The sequence below is a fragment of the Dasypus novemcinctus genome, chromosome 7 (genome assembly GCF_030445035.2).
Source record: "Dasypus novemcinctus isolate mDasNov1 chromosome 7, mDasNov1.1.hap2, whole genome shotgun sequence".
In the NCBI taxonomy this organism is placed as follows: Eukaryota; Metazoa; Chordata; class Mammalia; order Cingulata; family Dasypodidae; genus Dasypus; species Dasypus novemcinctus.
In genome coordinates, this window is record NC_080679.1 from 107230700 (window position 1) to 107244528 (window position 13829).

The 13829-nt window shown below is 33.7% G+C and overlaps 1 non-coding gene across 1 annotated transcript; it reads right to left on the minus strand.

Annotated features, from left to right (window-relative positions):
* Window positions 1-5251: 5251 nt before the first annotated feature.
* Window positions 5252-5383, minus strand: LOC111762670 (small nucleolar RNA SNORA38). Its single transcript, XR_002795728.1, has one exon. It is a non-coding gene; the product is annotated as a small nucleolar RNA SNORA38 (small nucleolar RNA).
* Between the last annotated feature and the right edge of the window lie 8446 nt (window positions 5384-13829).

The window sequence follows — 13829 nt, forward strand, 5'->3', positions numbered from 1 at the left end:
TAAATTTAGAAAATAAGGGTGTGTTCTGAAGCAGGAGACGAGATAGCCATTGTCATTTAATTTGAAGCTGGAGTGACTTTTTCTGCCCTATTCTTATTTACTTAAATGTCTAAACCTACTACGTTCATTGAGTTTTTTGAAAATTTGCCCTTTTTGTTCATTTCCTCAACTGTCAACATTATTAAATGGAAACGACACAGCTCTACACAGAAAATCAGGAATCTTATTTAGTTTCCAAGTCCTAGAAGTCCTTCAAAACAAGGCTTATGCATACGTTAAAAACATTGATCAAAATGAACTTACTAGTTAAGACCAAATAAACATCGATCAGGCCAGTGCCTCTTCGTAATAAAGGTTGGAAAGGCCAGGAGATGAAATGGATGTCTTTAGCAAGTGAGGCGTCATCATTTATAGAAACTCGGCACCCACCACCATAGAGCTGGAATGAATGCAGCCACCTTGCCCGTATTTCAGGAAACTAACGTGCTCTGGCTCAGAAAAAACGTTAACCTGGCCTAATATATTGGACCTTTATTTCGATATATTCATTCTTCTTTAAGAGTTATTCAACTATCAACTTATTTTCCATATTTCCCCAATGTCCTCTAGTTGATACGTTTTCTACCAGGGTTGACAAATAAAATACATGATCCTGAGTTGTTTTGAATTTCAGATAAATAGTGAATAATTTTTTGGTCTAAGCATCACCCATGTAATATTTGGAGCATACTTATACTAAAAAATCAGTTTATCTGGAATTCTAATTTAACTGGGCCTCTTGTAGTTTCATTTGTTAAATCTGGCAACCCTAAATATGGTAATACTTATGAAAACTACATATACTTTTATTGTACTGGCACTTTCCTTTTCTTTGTAATAAGAGAAGTTACAGGTTTATAGAAAAAATTATGCAGAAAATACAGAACTTGCATGTATACCCCCTCACGCACACACAATTTTCCTTTTATTAATGATTTGTATTAGTGTGGTTTCTTTGTTCCAATTGATGAAACAATATTATTATAATTATATCATAAACTATACTCCATAATTTAAATAGGATTTACTGTTTTGCATTGTACAAAAATTATTCTAGTAACATATATATAACCTAAAATTGCTCCTTTTAATTATATTCAAGTATATAATTAATTGGTGTTAATTATATTCACAACATTGTGCTACTGTCACTACCATTCATTACTGAAACTTTTCCATCACATCAAATAGAAACTCTATACCAATTAACCATTAACTCCCCATTTTCTAATCCACTCCTGCCCCAGGTGACCTGAAGTCTAGTTTCTGACTCTGAATTTTCTAATCATTTCATATCAGTGAGATCATACAATACTTTTCTTATCATATCTTGCTTATTTCATGCAAAGTATTCAAGATTCATCAATATTGTTGCATGCATCAGAACATCATTCTTTTTTATGGTTAAATAATATTCCATTATTTGCACATACCACATTGTGTATATCTATTTATCTGTTGATGAATGCTTGGGTTACTTCCATCTCAATTGTGAATGATGCTGCTAAGAACATCAGGGTGTAAATGAGTTCCTATGTGGGGTATATGCCCACAAGTGAGATTGCCAGGTCACATAGTAAGTCTCTACTTAATTTTCTGAGGAATTCTATACAAACAATTTTCCACAGTGGCTACATTTTACATTTCCACCAACAGAGAACAAGGGTTCCTATTTCTCCAAATCTTCTCTAAAACTTACTTTTTTTTTTTTTTTAGGCCAATTCAACAAGAATTTATTGCACAGCTTTGCCAAGAAGGCAGGCAAAAACAACCAATTTAATATTTTTATTTTTACCAATAACCTGGGATAGAAGGTGTCATTCTTCCCATACTATATTCAGCTTTTTTTGCAAAAATTTCATGTGACAAACTGGGATATAACTAAAATCTCGATTACTCTTGGAGAGCACTTTCTGTTACATTCTAATTGATTGCCCTTTAATTGTTGAACAAAAAAACTACAGTTAATTGCTTTGCAAAACCATTTTCCTTTTGTTGCTGTTATGGCTTCAGTTGATATTATTAAATAGTAAAAGTCATAAAGCACACATCTAAACAAATCCTCCTCTGCCTTTCTTCCCCAAACTCTTCAGTAGTTACTACTCTTCTAACTGAAATTTTAAAAAGAATGATTACAAATAGACTCTTCCAACCAGTCCCAAAGAATTGTGTGGACCAGACATAATCAGTGTTTTGTGCTTAAAGGCACACTTTCCAAAAAATTTTTCCTGCCCTAACCCTTCAACTCACCTCTATAAGAGGAATAGCACCTTATATTTGCACAGCAAGTAATTTTGATAAGATATGCTAGCATTCCACTCTGAGAGGATGGAAGATTATACATACAATTACCCTGTTGCAACAGCCTTCCATCCTCTCACCTTTTTATTGTGCTTGTTACAAATAATATCTTTGTACATTGTATTCCAAAGCTATAGATTTATCATAACTTTTATGCATTTGCAATTTAGAACCTGTAAGAAATAAGAAGTGGAATTGCACTCTAAAAAATATGTAATAAATTATACTGGCATTTTAAATTACACGAATGGCCACTTCACTTTTATTGGAGGTCTTTATTTCTTTATGCCACTTTGATCCACTATCTAATGTCCTTTTCAATTTGAAGAACCCCCCTCAGCTTTGTTTGTAAGGCAGGTCTAGTGGCAACAAACTCCCTGGGCTTTGGTTTATCTGGGAGTGTCTTTATCTCACCAGGTATAAAATTCCTGGCTGGCAATTGTTTTCTTTAAGCTCTTTAAATATTTTGTCCAACTTCTTTCTTGTCTCTATGGTTTCTGATGAGAAATTGGCAAGAAATTTATTTGATTCCATTGGACATAACACACTGTTTTTCTTTTGCAGCCTTCAGGACTATCTCCATTCCCATAGCATTCAGCAGTTTTTGACTACTATGTAATGGGAGTGGTTCTCTTTCAATTTATCATATTTGGGGTTCATTGGACTCCTTAAATATGCATATTCATGTCTTCCATTAAATTTGTTAAGTTTTCCACCATTATTAGTTTTAATATTCCTTCTGCCCCTTTCGACTTATACCATTTTACAACTTAATACTAACATGCTTTCTAGATAATATTAAATGTACAACTAACTATACTTTTACATACATGGAAGGTTGGATCTTGCCATTTTGGTTTATTTTTAAAGGATAATTGTTAACATCTCAATATTAGTGCACATTTGTCCTATTGGACATTATGTCTTTTGTTCATTTATTTGTTATTTTGGGTTGTTAAACTTCTTTAACCAAATTCAGTATCATTTATAAACATGCCACCATCAAATTTAAATAGGTTAAAATTTCTTTAACTGATGAAACCTTAAATTAGAAGCAATCTGAACCTTGCCTAATTGTTACCCTTTTTGGGTCATAAAAATTAAACCCTTTCCAAAAATCTCTCTACAAATGTTTGAAAAATTTCATATGTCTACATTAAAAACATTGTTTGTGGGAGGTATTTGGTTTCTGTGGTGACCTGATTTGGTATAAAAAGTAAATCATTAATAAAAAAGACTACCCCAAATTATCACATCTCTCCTGAAAATATTGACAGCCTGAAGAATGTAGGTTTGTTCATAATGAAAACATAGCAAAACTCACCATAGTTGGTAGCCTTTTTAGTAGTATGAGGTTCTTACAAACCTTCACTCTGGTAAAAGGAATAAATATATCACAAAATTAGATGTAATACCAACTTTTCTTGTGATGGAGAAGGAAAAACAAAACAAACAAAACAACAACAACAACAACAAAAAAAGAGAAAAGCTAATGAGCTTCCTATGAACTCATTTACATCTTAATTAATTAACAATAATTTCTATTTTTGAAAACATCACTCTCTCCTACAATAACCATGTCTTATGAGTTCATGCAATTACTCAAAATATTTTTCATAAATACTGTAGAACACTGAAACTTAAAGTTAGAACTTATGTATTTTCTAAATAAGGTAAATGCACAGTATGTAAATATTGGTGAGATACATATCACCTCAGACTGCAGGTTTCATAAAAAATATAAGTGTGAAAACTCACTGAAATAGAACAGAGTATTGTAAAATGCAACCTCAGTTAAAATATTTGTTCTTGGTCTGGATGCAGTGGATATCAAGGTCTGTGATCATAAGAACTTTAAAATATTCAGGGGCAGAGACAATTTACTAAACTTGGTCAAACAAAAGATATGAGTGATTACTTCATGCTTATTATTTAATTTATACGGAATTCTACCTCAAATGGTAACTCATTAAAAAAGGTTTGTCTTTATCAAAGGGGGAGAAGCTATATTTTCTCTTTCTACAGATTTAAGATTAAAAGCTATTGAAAAACCCCTGCTGCCTCAGCAGTACAGCTCAACAATGCAGCCGACACTGCTTTCACGGATATTAGTTATAACAATTTAGGCCTGGTATTGGACAAACCTGTTATAGATATTGTTCTATCCTCACCTTTAGGCATGTGAAGTCAGAAAGGAGTATACCATCATGAATACATTTCAAGTTTCAGGGGGGAAACCAATAATTAATGTATCTAAATAATTTATCAAATAAGGTGATTCTTTTGAAATAAGGCTTAAAGCCAAGAAATTGAAGAGCAAGAAAGGATGGGTGTAAGAGAAAGCATAGAGCATCAAATAGGTGAGTGGAGTGCAGTCTGGTATAACACATGTATCAGCAAGTGTTCGTATGTGTAACATGTTGATTAAGAACATGAACTTTGGTTTTAAACTTGGCTAGGTTTAGAACTTGGCTCTTCCCTTTACTAACTGAGAGCCATCTCAAATGTTCTGGAAGTCTCATCTCTGTAATAAGGATGATGAGAGTACCTGTCTCAGGTTTTCACATCACGAAGTGAGATCATGTATGCAGAGTTTATAGCACTCATTAAAAGAGTAAGGAATGGCAACTCTCTATTTCATAGGTGGGTCAAAGCCATTTAAAGAGACTTGGAATAAGCAGATTGTCTTCCATTATATATTATGCAGTCAGTAGTAGCTAGTAATGCTGATTTAAAATAAGAATTCAAAATGAAATGTTTTATTGACAAAAACAATGAAACGAGCATGTTTTCAACAAGAAAAATACCCAAACAAAAATACTTAGAAATATATAATATAGAAAATTAAAAATCACCTGCATAATCATACGACCTATAATATATATATTCACTCTTTTTTCATTTTTATTTTCTGGGTTGAAAAGAGAGATCTTGAGACCATGGGGAGCAAGTTGGCTCCAAACTTCTCGAAGTCCACCTCTCTTTGCCTCAAATTCTTACATGTTCAAGGAAAGGAAACTACGGACACACCTTTGTAGGAGGGTCATATATATTTAGTCTTAACATGCGCTGAGACCAGCTCTGCAATAGGTCTGCATGAAGGGAAGGTGATGCAGAACTGAAGAAATAAAAGGACAAAAAGAAAGACACAAGAAAGGAAACAAAGATGGGGCCAGGGCACTTCACAGCTTTGAAACTGAGAGCCTCAACCCTATTTTCCCCTTTGCATTAATTTGAAAGCTAACGAGCAGCTGTGGTCTACAGGAAGCAACTTGTAACATCTTCTACAATAGCAGGAAACGACTTGCAACATCTACAATAAAGTAATTTACAATAACAGGAAGCAACTTAGAATACCTTGTACAATAACAGGAACAACTTGCAATATCTACAGTAAGGTAATTTACAATAACAGGAAGCAACAAATAGGTAAGCCAGTTTCCCACAACAAACATGTAATTGTTTTTTCTCTCAGAATTTTTAGGTTTATTCACATACACACTCAATCACATGCATTTTTTTTTTGGTAAAAAACACAACTGTACCTTGGAAAGTTATCTTGGCATTTTGAATAGAGATATCTTTCCATCGAAATAAATATGTTTACATAGCCATGTTATATGCTTTTTATTACTCTTGTGCACAAAGCTTCATGTTTTATTTAACCAATCACTAATGATGGGTATTTAAATCATTTTTTCAAAATTGTGTTTTATAAATTATATTAAGATAAAACTTTTTATAAATATCTATGAGTCTACAATGATGTAAATAAATGACTAAATGAGGGAGAATAGACAAATCTCTGGTGGGGAAGAATTCTGAATAATTTATGTAGATTTTTTCTCTCAGAGAGGTGGAACTTAACTCTCCACTCCATATGTGTGAGCTACATAAGGTGACTTCCTTCCAAACAGTAAAGTAAAGAGTATAGAAAGGGTGAGAAAAAGAGTCACTTTACAGGGCAGACACTTACCCCACAACTTCCTCAACCAGGTAAGCAAGGTCCCCATCAAAAGTGATTAGCTATGCTGATAGTATAGACCGTTGTGAAGAAAATAACAATTCACCTCTGTGGTCTTTCTCCCCAAATTACATACCAGCAAGTCTAATTATGCAGAAAACATCAGACAAACCCCAATGGAAGGATTTTCTAAAATATCCCTGACAGTACTCCTCAAAACTGTCAAGGTCATCAAAATCAAGGGAAGTCTGAGAAACTCACAGCTAAGAGGGGCATAAGGAGACATGACAATTAAATAAAATATGGTATACTGGATAAGATCCTGGGACAGAAAAAGTTAGTGAAAACTGAGAAAATCAAAATTAAGTATGCGTTTTCATAAATAATAATGTATCCAAAAGTGGATGTGGCTCAAGCAGTTGGGCTCCCACCTACCACATGGGAGGTCCCGGGTTCAGTTCCTGGTATCTTCTAAAGAAGATGAGCAAGACAGTAAGCTGATGTCTGGCCAGCACAGCCAGCTGATGCAACAAGATGACTCAACAAAATGACGCAGTGAAGAAGACACAAGGAGGAAATACAATAAAAGACACAACAAGCAGGGAGCAGATGTTGCTAAAGTGATTGGGTGCCTCCCTCCCATATGGAATGTCTTGGGTTTAGTCCCAGTGCCTCCTAAAAAAAGAAGGTGAGCACACAACAGACACAGAGAGCAGACAAAGCACAAACAAGGAGGGGTAGGGAGAAATATATAAAAATAAAACTTAAAAAACATGTAATTAAAAAACAATGCATCAGTATTAGTGCATTGATTGCAACAAAGAATAATAGGGGAAACTGGATGCAGGATATAGGGGAACAGTCTGTACTATCTTCACAATTTTTCTGTAAATCTGAAACTGTTCTAACATTTAAAAAGTTCATTAAAATAAGTAAACAAACCTCATTATACAAACCTTGGCATAAAGTCAATTAAATACTCAATATGAATTCATAAAAAGGAAAAATTATAGGAAGAAGTGTAATCACATTTGAGTATTTTACCACATATATTTCAATTTTCACTCTAGAAGGTTGTACATCAGATCAGTTTGAGAGTACATATTTACCAACACTATTCTATACTTAACATATTATAGTCCTTTAATATAGTTTCAATATAGTTAAAATTATATCACTTAATATTTGCATATAACTTCTTAGTAGATTAGTTGACTGTCCTTTATATGTTAATTGGCATTTCGTATAAATTTGTAAGAAAATTTTACTTACTAAATGTATGAACTAATAAGTATACTTTAACATTCAAACCATGTCCACAGTTTGGGTTTATTTTCACCTTTGTTTATATTCTTGCTTAAAACTATGTCTCTTCTGATTTTGGCAGTGTGTTAAGGATGAGACAAGTATCCAGATTGGAGTCAGTGGGAGTGTTCATATACTGTTTCATTTTTCATATTTCCTCTACCCCTGGGAAAGATACCTGAAACTGCCCCCCGGCTACAATTCTTTTATAAAAAGATAAAGGAAAGCTATATGATCAATTGATGACTTATGTGTCATTTAAATTTAGAACAAGGGAAATGTTAAGTACTTTCCTGTATTTCTGTGCTTTTGGTTTACAATGGGTAACTGTTTATAAGCAAACTAAGCCAGAAAACCAAAATTAAAATTTACCAAAAAGTAAAGGCAAATTTGAAGAGTCAATAATATTTAAGATATCAGGTTAAAAATTCTTTGTATATATCACAGTTCATTATAATTCTGTTATACATTGTTTCCTATTTTATTGTCTTTATATTTTGTAATATCTTTTCCAGAAACATGTTGACCAGAATATTCTACAAGTGAAATTTACCTTCATCAAAATGAATATCTTTTAAAAAAATAAAGTCTAGAATAATTATGTCCTTTATCGAAACCAATTCATCAATTTTTACTGTAAGATGACATCCACGGCAAGGCTAGAAGTAAAAATGTGTACACAGACTTTGAGCATTTATGCCAAAAACAGATTGCTGACCATTATTTTGTCATATTCTTCCTTAGAAGCATTTGAAGATCTGGAAGAGTACCTTTTACTTACATTCTCTTCAGCTTATGAAATTGTATAATAGATATTTTGTAACTCAGTTTTGTGAAGATTCCAAATTTATACTCCAAAATTGTTTGAACTGACTAGTGTCTCAATGAATCACCTAAAGCTGACACTGCCCTATATGTCCCTTAAAAATTTTAATACATGAAAAATCTAAGTACACACTTGCTAATGTTATTGAACATGTATTATGTGTTGTTCTAAGGGCTTTAAATAGTTTTATTTGACTTCATGTAAACTCATGAATTCATTATTATTGTTAATCCTTATTTTAACAGATGAGGGAATTAGGACAGAACAATTAAGTTGCTTACCAACCATCTCAAAACTAGGAAAATGGAGAAGTAATTTGAACCTGTGCAATGTTCTTTGGAGAATATATTCTTAAGCTTGCATTTTGATCCCTCATAGATGATAAGAGATATTGAAGCAACGTTGGAAGAAAGATATTAGTAAAGCAAAGTTATGGTTTTTAGAAAGTGGGAGAACACAGACAGTACAGAATAACTATATTGTTGCAATTTAGCCTGATGATAAATGTAATAAGCCAACAACTATTTCTTGAGCGCCAAATATGTAGGTTTCAGGTACTGGGTTATCGTTAAGGTGAATACAAATAGACATGAGGGCTAACCTATGGAGCTTATCATCTAATTGAGGACACACATGTATATGTATATATATGTGTATGTATAAGTGTATGTATCTGTTAGAGTAATTTTGATAAAGAGGAAACACCTGTGATTTAAGAGAGGTGCTATCGAAGGATAGTTCCAGGATGTGCAGCAACAAGGCTTACCTTGTTGGAGCTGACATGATGAATGAGAAGGAAGTAATTTGATTAAGGTGGTGTTGATCAAAGACACAGCTAGTGCAAAGGAATGAACAGGAAGATGATTGGTCATGATCATTATTACAGCTGAACTGTGATTCTAATTTACTGGACCTCGCCAGAAAATGTATTTACATTATATGAGTTAAACCCTGCAGACTGTGCAAAATAGGCTAATAACAGGCAGACCGGGATTAGAATTCAGGGCACTGGCTCAACATTCCTAGTCTCATTACTATCTCCAAAACTAATATTATAGCTCACCTTGGCCACTTGAAATAGCAGAGAGCATCTGGCTGAAGGAAGATCTGGATGTGTGTTCAGGTACTGCTTTCTGGCTAAATTTCAAATAGGATAGATAATTCTCTACCAGCCTCCTTAAGTTGCCTATTATTATACAGGGGCAATATCCATTCTTCTTTTCCCTTCTTAAACAAAGTTATTTGCTGTCAAATATTTGTTAAGGTATATTTCAATGCTGATTCACTAATATTCTAAAATGGGAAATCATGTAAGGTGATAAGGTAATTCAGTATGCATAAATTGAATAACTTCTTTGAGATACTGGAAAACAATTAGAAAATCTAGAAATTGTTATTTTAAACAGAATTTTATAGTGAGTCAACGAAGCTTTTCAACACTACTTTAATTTCAGATCAAATGGAGACATCCGTTACTATCACCCAGGAAACTATTGCTTGGGTATCTGTTTTGAAAGACACTGAACATATTTAAAGTCATATTTCCAACTCAAGCCATTCTGCTGCTTTGCCTCCTCATTGCCTTCCCTCTATATGCCTTTAATAGAAGCACTCAAAGTCATTTGGGTGGAAAAACTATCTTGACTTCATTTAAAGACCGACATCGTAAGTGGTTTCCAAGTTGTTTTGATGGATATTGTTTATCAAGTCATTTCTGTCTCTGTTTAAAATACACAAAACCAAATGTACTCCAGGAGGCAGTAAAATAAACCAAGTAATATACATCTAGTTCTTTCCCAAATACCTAAAAGAAAGAAGTGCATCACTCCCTGCTCTGCAGCACCCCCCGCCCCCCCAAATGACAGGTGCTTTGCTGGCTTATCTTTTTCTTTATCAGGCTTGAAATCTTTTCTGAAAGGAAAGAAAAGAGTCTACTGTAGACATTTCTATTACAACAAGATAGCTAGCTATTCTGCACTTAGTAGCATCAGCAAGGTAAATGCAGAAAATAACTTTAAATGAACATATTTAACTGTAAGAACTTGAGTGCAATTGATACACTTCTAAGAGGCACACTCTGGAGTAGGAAAAAAAAAAGATAATTATTTCACTTTCCCAGGATATAAAAGAATATAAGTAAATTTAAAACTGTGCCTTCCTTTTATTAAAAAAGAATTAAAAGCATTTCATTGACTAATTGACAAGTTATAAATTGTAAGTTATTTATTAATTTTTAATCTAAGCCTGCTCAATAACTATATAAATATTCTGTATTTAGTTATTAGAATAAAAACAGCAAATGTGCTAAAAAATCTAGATACTATCTAAACATATCCATGTAATTAATATGTCAATGCTATTCACGCATTGTGTTCTGCTTACTTCCAGTCAATAGAAATTTATGCCAGTTTTCAAATAGACAAAGCTTGTTAGTTTGTAGGTCTCTAGCTAGCTGTTAATATCTAGATCCTGTATTAATCTGTGGTCTGTAGTCAACTTTCCCTTGCTCACCACCAGCAATTGCGCATTTCACCCTCTCTACTTAAAATACATCTCTTTTTAATTTGTTTCCTTCACTTTCTTCATTCTCTCCTCCTCCTCTACCTTCTCCTTCTCCTCTCTTTCTTCCTCTTCCTCTTCTCTTTTTTTTTCTTCTTTACAGTCCAATTCGTGTACAATATGCTACATGCCAACCCATATACTCTTTACTTAAAGCAGTCAAAGATTTTCAATTCCTCCACAGAAATCTTGAAACCTTTCTCTGGCATCTGGAAACTAATGCAGGAATTTATTTGGAAACCTCTCTGCCTGCGATTACTAAGTAATTGAAAAGATTTTTAAGCTGATAAATTATAAGTTTATGTGTGCTGATTACACTTACCTTGGATCAAATCATTCCTGTGTATGAATGGCATTTCCTGATGTAATGATTTGAAAATATTTCTTTCATGTGATTTTTTCAATCCATATTGAATTCTGTGTATTTGCTCTTCAGGGTTAGGTGGTATGAGATGAATATGAGCTTGTATGTTCTTCAGGCTAAAATAGGAAATAGGAAAGCCTCACCTATGTCATTAGTAGCTGAGCTCCTAATACACAGTGCTAGGCACAATCCAGTGCTCATCCTGCAGGTCACTTAGCAAAAATAATTACCATAGAGCCCTTCTGTGATATTCTGATCTAAATTAGTTTCCCACGTTTAATTTATCATAGTACTATGAACTCCATTTGTACTAAGTGAATTATACATTTATTGTGCAATCCTAAATTTACTTGCTACCTCTCTTTCTAGCCTCTAAGTGACATGAAGACTTTTTAAATTAACTGAAGAGTCCCCCAGAAAGTAGCCAATGTTCGACATATTGTAAGAATGCAAGAGAAAAAAAAAGTCGAATTAATGAATCACAAATGAATGCCCTTTTATTAAAGGAATTTTCAAGAAAAGTGTCATCTTAACATAAGCTGAGGTATATATGGACTATACAAGTAATGTATGTGAGCATTTAATTTGGAATTTGCTTGTCCCAGTCAGCTTTTGTAGAAATGATTTATCTGTGAAGAAAAAATAGACTATTCATTCTTTTTTTTAATTAATTTTTTATTTTAATTTTTAAAGAAGCTTTAGATTACATAAATGTTATGTAAAAAATATAGAGGATTACCATATGTCCCATTCCCTTCCCCTCCCACACTTTCCCACATTAACAACTTCCTTCATTAGTATGGTACATTTGCTACAATTGATGAACACATATTAAAGCATTGCTGCTACCGTAGACTATAGTTTACATTATAGTTTGCACTCTGTCCCACACAATTTGATAGGTTATGACAAAATATTTAATGCCCTGTATCCATCATTGCAATGTCTTGCAGGACAAGTCCAAGGTCCAGAAAATGTCCCTTTTTTACACCTGTTTTTCCTCTCCCCTCAGAACCTTTGGTGACCACTGCCTTTATATTAATGATAAAATTGCTTCCATTGCTGTAATAATAATACAGCTGTAGTAGAATAATAATAGGTCACTTTAGTTCATTGCTCATTCCACCATCTTGAGGATATGGGGATGGTGATGCCCACTCTGCTTCTAATTGAGAGGGGGCTTAGATCCCATGAGGCAGATGGAAACTTGCAGTTGCAAACTCTCTCTTTTCCTTGGGAAGGGCGTTGCCCATCATTATCTCCTTGTTAATTGTCTTGGGTGAGTCCAATGAACTGGAGAGTAGGTGATGAAACTCTGCTGAAATTCAGGACTCAAATGACACATGGACAGACGAAAGATTTCAGTCTCTTGGACATATATTTAACAAGTATAGTGTTAATCATAGGTTCAACTAAAAGGGGCAGAAAAGCCATGTGTAAGGAAACTATAAATGAGTCTAACTCTGTTACACTGGGGAGCATATATTCCAAACTAAGGTCCACTGACAGGGTGCCGAATTCCTGAGTGGTCTGCTCTGCTTATAGTATCTGAATGTCTGTAGAACCCTCAGGAGCTCTGCTATTTGAGGTACTATTTACTATGGTATAGACTGTCCATTCTTGGGATAACCTTGTGAAGGAGACGAAGAGAAAACAAGTTTACTTCACTAAGTAAGTTCAGTCAGAGAAAGTTATCAAATAAGACATCTAAGAATTCTTAATTCTTGAAGAAAAAGAAGACTTCAGCGATCCCTAATGGAATTGTGTCAACTTTTCATCTAGGAGTTGAAGATATCAGCTTCAGAGGTGGGGAGAAAGTCTCCTCAAGGATGGTGGCAATGTAATTTTATTTGCAGATGTTCAAATGGTGATTTTGATTTTTAACTGGGACATCTGTGTTCACAATCTCCAATCCTATACCCAATGGAACCTTTTGAACCATTCCCATTGGTTGGGACTAGCTGTTCCTGAGAATTTAAAAAGAACAAAGCAAGGGACTGACATTGGTGCCCTCAATAAGTCAGAAAATCTTTGCTAATCTACTTCTCTAAGAAGACATGGTTTTATTGTATCAAAGTTTAAGTACCACTGAGGGGGTCTATTGCATTTGACATCACCTGTTTAGACAATTTTGAGATTTTTATTTATATCTATATTTGAATTTTTCTGTCTGCATATATTTTCAGAGACATATATTTATACATATTATTAGAGCTAAGTGTTTATATATTATAAGTTCATAAACTTACTTAACATTTTACCACTTTTTCAGGAAATAGTTTTACTCAATTGTCTGAATACTGGCATTGTTTCAGTATTCTTCCTTGTTCTGGATATCAAAATCTTGCTACATTCTTTCACAGGCATCTTCTTCTGCATTATCTCATCATGCTGAACATCATGACTAGATTTCTGTTGGAACATTGAAATGGGTTCTTCTCAGTTTTTGACTTGAAATTCTTTCCTTACTT